Raw genomic sequence first — 6,000 nt, forward strand, 5'->3', positions numbered from 1 at the left:
AATATACTAATAACCCACCCTCACCAGGTGCTTTGTGGTTGCTGTTGGTGTCAGTGATGATTTGTAGAGGAGCAGTAAAAGCATTCAGGGACATTGAAATTAAATTGATATTTGTGTGTGTTATGGTCTTGTAACTAAGCATCAAGAGGGGCTTTTTAAAAAAAACTTTTTTTAAACCTGTTTGTGATCATAATTGCATGCCTAGGATGGACATGCGGTGGAATGCACAAGACGTTCCACACATGTAAAACCAAGCTGCACATGAGAAAACTGGTGATGAACATTTCATAAAAAGTGCTCTGCCTCCCAAAAACTAACGAAAAAATATTACACTCCGCTTTCTTCCTGGCATTATATGTAGCCTTGATGTTTGTGGGTAATGACAACATATTTTGGGTCTAATTTTTGTTTATTTTCTTAAATATGATTTTTATTCATTCATTTTTTGTACTGCTATAGTTTTAAGTTTGTGTTAAGAAGTAACTTATTTGAAAGTTTGAGTATGCTTATCAGAAATGATTTTAGTTCACAAATTAGTTCAGACCATATAACCATTTTATTCCATCAGTATGTTATAAAGTATGAAAAATACAAAATATTACTTTCTATTATTTTTATTATTTTTATTATAACTTTTATTTCATATACACACCATTTAATCTCCACATTATTTCAAGTTTTGTTTTACCATCTACAATTTATTAAGGTAATATACATTCCTTAATTTCAGTGTCCAAGACATTTATTAAAAAGAGTTTACAGAGTAAAATTTTTAACAGTTTGTAACGTGGTCAGTTTTTTATACACACTTGAGACATTTTGGGTGTTTGTCCATATCATTCTAGAGAAAAATAGAAATGAAACATCTTAAAATGTGTAGAATAGATGCAAAATTCTCATTTTTTAAATTTTATGTTTTGTGAACTCAGGACTTCAGAGACATCAGTCTGGACCTTCTTTATTCATGCCTTTATAATGTGCGCAGAATGTGGTTTAAATTGTTTTGTTGAGAAACGCATGATGCTTCATGGAAAAAATGAAGACAGTACACCCTCTGTCAGTTCAAGGGCTTTGTAAAACAGGACATATTAATAATAAAAAGAATCTGGTACCAGATTCTGAAATTATTTAAATGTAACTTCAAGTGTATGAAAAACACAATAGACTCTATCACAATGTTTATTAATGAAAACAAGAAAAAAAAGAACAACTATGTATGAAACTAAGTCCACCTTTACTGTTTCCAAAGCATTTAGAAGTTGCTGCTAATCAAATGCACTTGATTACCTGATCATCAATAAATGTGACCACCTCTGTAAAAGCAGGCATGCTGTCAGTTTGTTGGCCTGAAAACGTGCAGGTGTGTGTTAACATACTGCCAAGCAGGACAAATCAACAATGACCTTAGAGAAGCAGCTGATGATGCTCATCAATCTGGAAAAGGTTATAAGGCTATTTCCAAACTTGGAGTCCATCGTTCTACAGAGAAAAATAATATTTATAAGTGGAAAAACATTTAAGACGGTTGCCCATCCTCCCAGGATTGGACAACCCATCAAAATAATCCAAGTAGCCAAACAAAGCTCTGGAGAAAAAAACAAACAAACAAAAAAAGAAACAAGAGCCACATCTGACTCATCATATGCATCATTTAGCAAGTTAAAATTGGAAAAAATTATGAGAGTACAATTAGAAAAATACAGAACAAGTATGGGTTGGGTTGCCAGGAGTATGGCTCTTTTTTAAAAAAAGAATATGTAACATTTTGGTCTTCCATTGATGAATCTGATAGAACCACAAGACTTCTTGAACATAATTAGATATAACAACAAAGTTCATGCTCAATCATCCAGGTACCAAATCCAATAATGCTCAGTCAAGTCATCTGGACAGTTTCTTTTTTTATAGAGACGTTTCACCCTCTATCCGGAGGGCTTCATCAGTCTGAGGAGCTCCAAGTTCAGGGTTTCCCCACAAAGCAGTAAACTTGTTAAATGGACCAACCAGTTTGCTGGAGATAAGATGGTTTCTGGGGACCATCCTGTCCCCCGTCGACTCCTCCCAGGCAGATAGCCACAGCCAAAGTGGTTCAAGGCACCGAAGTTCATGCTCATTCATCCAGGTACCAAATCCAATAATGCTCAGTCAAGTCATCTGGACAGTTTCTTTTTTTATAGAGACGTTTCACCCTCTATCCAGAGGGCTTCATCAGTCTGAGGAGCTCCAAGTACACCGTTTCCCCACAAAGCAGTAAACTTGTTAAATGGACCAACCAGTTTGCTGGAGATAAGATGGTTTCTGGGGGCCATCCTGTCCCCCGTCGACTCCTCCCAGGCAGACAGCCACAGCCAAAGTGGTTCAAGGCAACAAAGTTCATGCTCAATCATCCAGGTACCAAATCCAATAATGCTCAGTCAGGTCTCTAGAAAAAAGAAACTGTCCAGATGACCCGACGGAGCATTATTGGATAATTAGATATATTTACCCATGATGCACATGTTTGGCATAAACAAAACAGCATATAAACACGACCCAAACACCTCATGCAAACTCTCAAGGTTAGTGGCGGAGGGCTGAAGATCCGGGCTTGTTTTGCAGCCATAGGACCTGGCAGTCATTGAGTTGACCATAAGCTGCTCTGTAGACGTGAGGGTTGTAGTAAATGTGAGACAGTCTGTCTGACAGATGAAGCTTGGACCAAACCAGGTCAACAGAAAAATGATCTCAGTCATGGCAACAAATTTACAACAGAACATGTAACAAAGTAAGGACTCAAAGGGTTGCAATGGTCCAGGCATAATCCTTACCTTAACCTGATTGAAATGCTGTGGTGGGACCTTCTAAGGGCTGTGTATAAACAATTGTCTGTCAACATCAATGGACTGTAGCAATGTTGTAAAGAAGAGTGGTTCAAAATTCTTTCACAACCATGTTTGTTGCTGGCAGTAGTATGGATACTTTTCTCCCCTTTTTACTCTGGAGCATCCATTGTCCGTTTCTTCTCCACAAGTTTTGAGGTACAGATTGTTCTATGTGATAGTCCATCCCAGATTCCTGCAAACCCAGAAAACGTCCCTGCCTCTGTTTATTTTTTTAAGTGTCATTTGTGAATGTGCTTTAGATTCAGAATCAGATATTCTTTATTGTCGTTCGCACCACATGTACCACATGTACACAGGGTCCCAGTTACATCCAACGATAAAGTGTAAAAGCAAAACAGTCATAAGGTCTAAGATTATGAACTAAGAAAAACAAACAATACGCCGGATAGCAGCACGAACATGAGTCTGTGTAAGCAGATGAGCACGAATGAAGCTTAGCGCATGCATAAGCTTTGTCAGGAGCTATAGTGTCGTTGAGGAAACAAATGCCTGGATTATTCTCCTGGACCTGTAAAGTCTTTGACTTGAAGAAGAAATGAATGAATGGTTGGATGATGAGTATCCCAAGCTCCTACTGCATTGAAATAAAACTGTCAAAATAAACTGTTCTGTCTTAGATTTTCTTGATTTGAGATGAACAATCTATTAAAACACAAAGGACTACAAAGCACATACTTATTTTTTCATTTTTTATTTCAACACCTCAAGATCAGCAGCTTTTGAAATAGTAAGGCAGGGAACAAAAACACCCCTGATATTAAAGATGTTCGCTTCATTCATTTTTCTTTCTTTTCAGTGAAGGCACATGCATGGAAATGGGTGTGCAAGTAAGCCCTGACACTTTCATGTCCGTGTTTGACTTTTTATGAAGACAGACAACTAGGAGAAAGTGTTTGAAACCAAGAGAGACATTATCAGACAAGCCAGTGATTGAGCAACAACCTTTTTGTGTGGATAATTATATCTGACAACAGCTGGAGAGGCTCACTGGAAGTCACTTAACACATTTCCCATCCTACCAAGCCGGATATTTAACCTAAAGCTTGCTGAAGAGACATGACGGTCCAGGATTGCGCTTAGGCGTTCCTGAATGGGGCCAAATACTTGAGTTAACTTTCACCCTGTATGCTTATGACCCTGAGGCCCCTTGGGCAGCAGGCACACGGCACAATGATGTGTGGGGAGACGGAAACCATCTAGCTGCTCTCTGAAAGTTTACGAAAAGAGGTAATGAAAGTGTCGGAAAGAAGTAACCAGTGGTGATGAGTGAGGTGGTCCTGGATATCCTCAAAGTTTGGTTGAATCAACAAGCAAACACTTATTTAAAATGACACACATTTGTAACCATGCAGCGTTCTACATTCATATTAGACACCAATTGTTTTAACCTGGTCTCTTCCCTGTTAACCAGTATTTGCAGTGTGATAAATATGTATGCCCTTTTTGCTGCTCTTACAAACAGTTTTGGTTTACTGTGGCATTCTGTAGTTTTACTGCAGTGAAAACTACTAGTGTGAGACCAGATTTCAATCTGTGAAATAAAACTATGCCAGCCTTTTTCTAAAACTCAACAAATACTTGCCACAGAAAAACCATTCGAGGCCTGTGCTGATCCAAACAAAGTTCTCTACATGGACAGAATTTAACCCTGTCCTTATAAAAGAAAGTTGTAGAAGATGTCTTGGACTCTTTGGAATCACAGAGTCGACATCGTCCTGGTCAGAGAAGTTTTCTGCAATCACTGTACATGTTGCACCCACATTTGCTCACACGGAGAGCTCAGTTCCAATGTTTCTGATTGCGTGGAAAAGAAATTGGGAGATGCGATCCAGATGTCCAGTGTTAGATTGAGACCAGAAGTCACCCATTACAAAGGTTCGAAAGTGTAGAAGAAAAACAACTTAGAAAATCTGTATGGCCGGCCAAAGGAAGATGAATGTGAGTGGGATTTACACATTTCTGCTTGGTTCAAAGACAAAAGAAGCTGTCAGAGGATGTGCTGAGTTCTGTATGATTGCCAGAGGATGGAGGCCAGTTTAGGATGAGAGGAACCTGTTAGCCCCAAGAAAAGAAGACATTGTTCTGGCGCTTAAGTAGTTTCATGCCTCTTACTATGTGCCATGTGCATTGGAGAGAATGGTGATTTGCACCCAGCCCTGTCAGTCCTGCTTGCATGGTGGCTGAAAAGCTGCGGGATCTGTTAGTTCTACTTATCATTTCTACTGTACAGTCCCTCTACATGTGCTGTATGCTGCGTCAGATGTTTACCGTTGGAGTGCGTGAAGTTTTGGCCACAGTTCATGTGTTTGGGTTTAACAAAGCCTGTATCTCGCTGGACTGTGACTGTTGGAGATCCGTTAGAAACTTAAAATTTCTAAAATGTAGGATAGTTTTTTGTTGTAGTTTTACCAAATTCTAAGGTTTGTGACAAAGCGTCCAGCAAGCCATGCAACTACATTTTGCACTTTGCAATTTTGTAAATCAATTTGGTTTTAATTCACTTCAGTTTATTTATATAGTGCCAAGTCGCAACAGAAGTTGTCTCAGGGCACTGAACAGAAACATTCACATACACAAAATGACAATTCGCAAAACTTATTTATCTAAGGGAGCCGGCAGACTCTTTGAATCTTCACTTCATCACCACCATCACCATTCATTTTAAGTGTGAATAACTTGCTATACTGAATTCTAGGCTGTGCACAATGTTTTGTTGCCCAACCTTCCATATTTATGACTTGACCTACTGAAGAAGACTTTAGAAATGAAGATAAGTAGATTTTAACCTTTTTATTTAATAATAGATTTTCTCTTCATGGTTAGACATTAGGGAATGTAGTTTCAGAAAAATGTAAGTTTGGGTAGATTCAAGTCAGACAATAGGCTCTGAAAATAATTTAAGTTACTGCTTTAGTGTATACGATCCTTTAAAGTTTATTTAAAGTTTAAAGAAGAAGCTTTTAAACTTCAGATGACTGACGAGAAGCTTTATTACACTTCAAGGAGAATTGATGGAATTTTGTATTTAAAATTAGTTTCACTGAACACAATACAAAAGAATGAAAAATGTGTATATAATAATGTGCAAGTATAATATAACAATTATCTGTATGTATAT

At 38.0% G+C, this 6,000-nt stretch overlaps 1 protein-coding gene across 1 annotated transcript in view; it reads left to right on the forward strand.

Annotated features, from left to right (window-relative positions):
- uvrag (UV radiation resistance associated gene) overlaps nucleotides 1-6,000 on the forward strand; it is a 176,493-nt gene that overhangs the window by 86,177 nt on the left and 84,316 nt on the right. The gene's annotated exons all lie outside the window — the stretch shown is intronic.

The sequence above is a fragment of the Nematolebias whitei genome, chromosome 14 (genome assembly GCF_014905685.2).
Source record: "Nematolebias whitei isolate Nwh7 chromosome 14, NemWhi1, whole genome shotgun sequence".
Taxonomy (NCBI): Eukaryota; Metazoa; Chordata; class Actinopteri; order Cyprinodontiformes; family Rivulidae; genus Nematolebias; species Nematolebias whitei.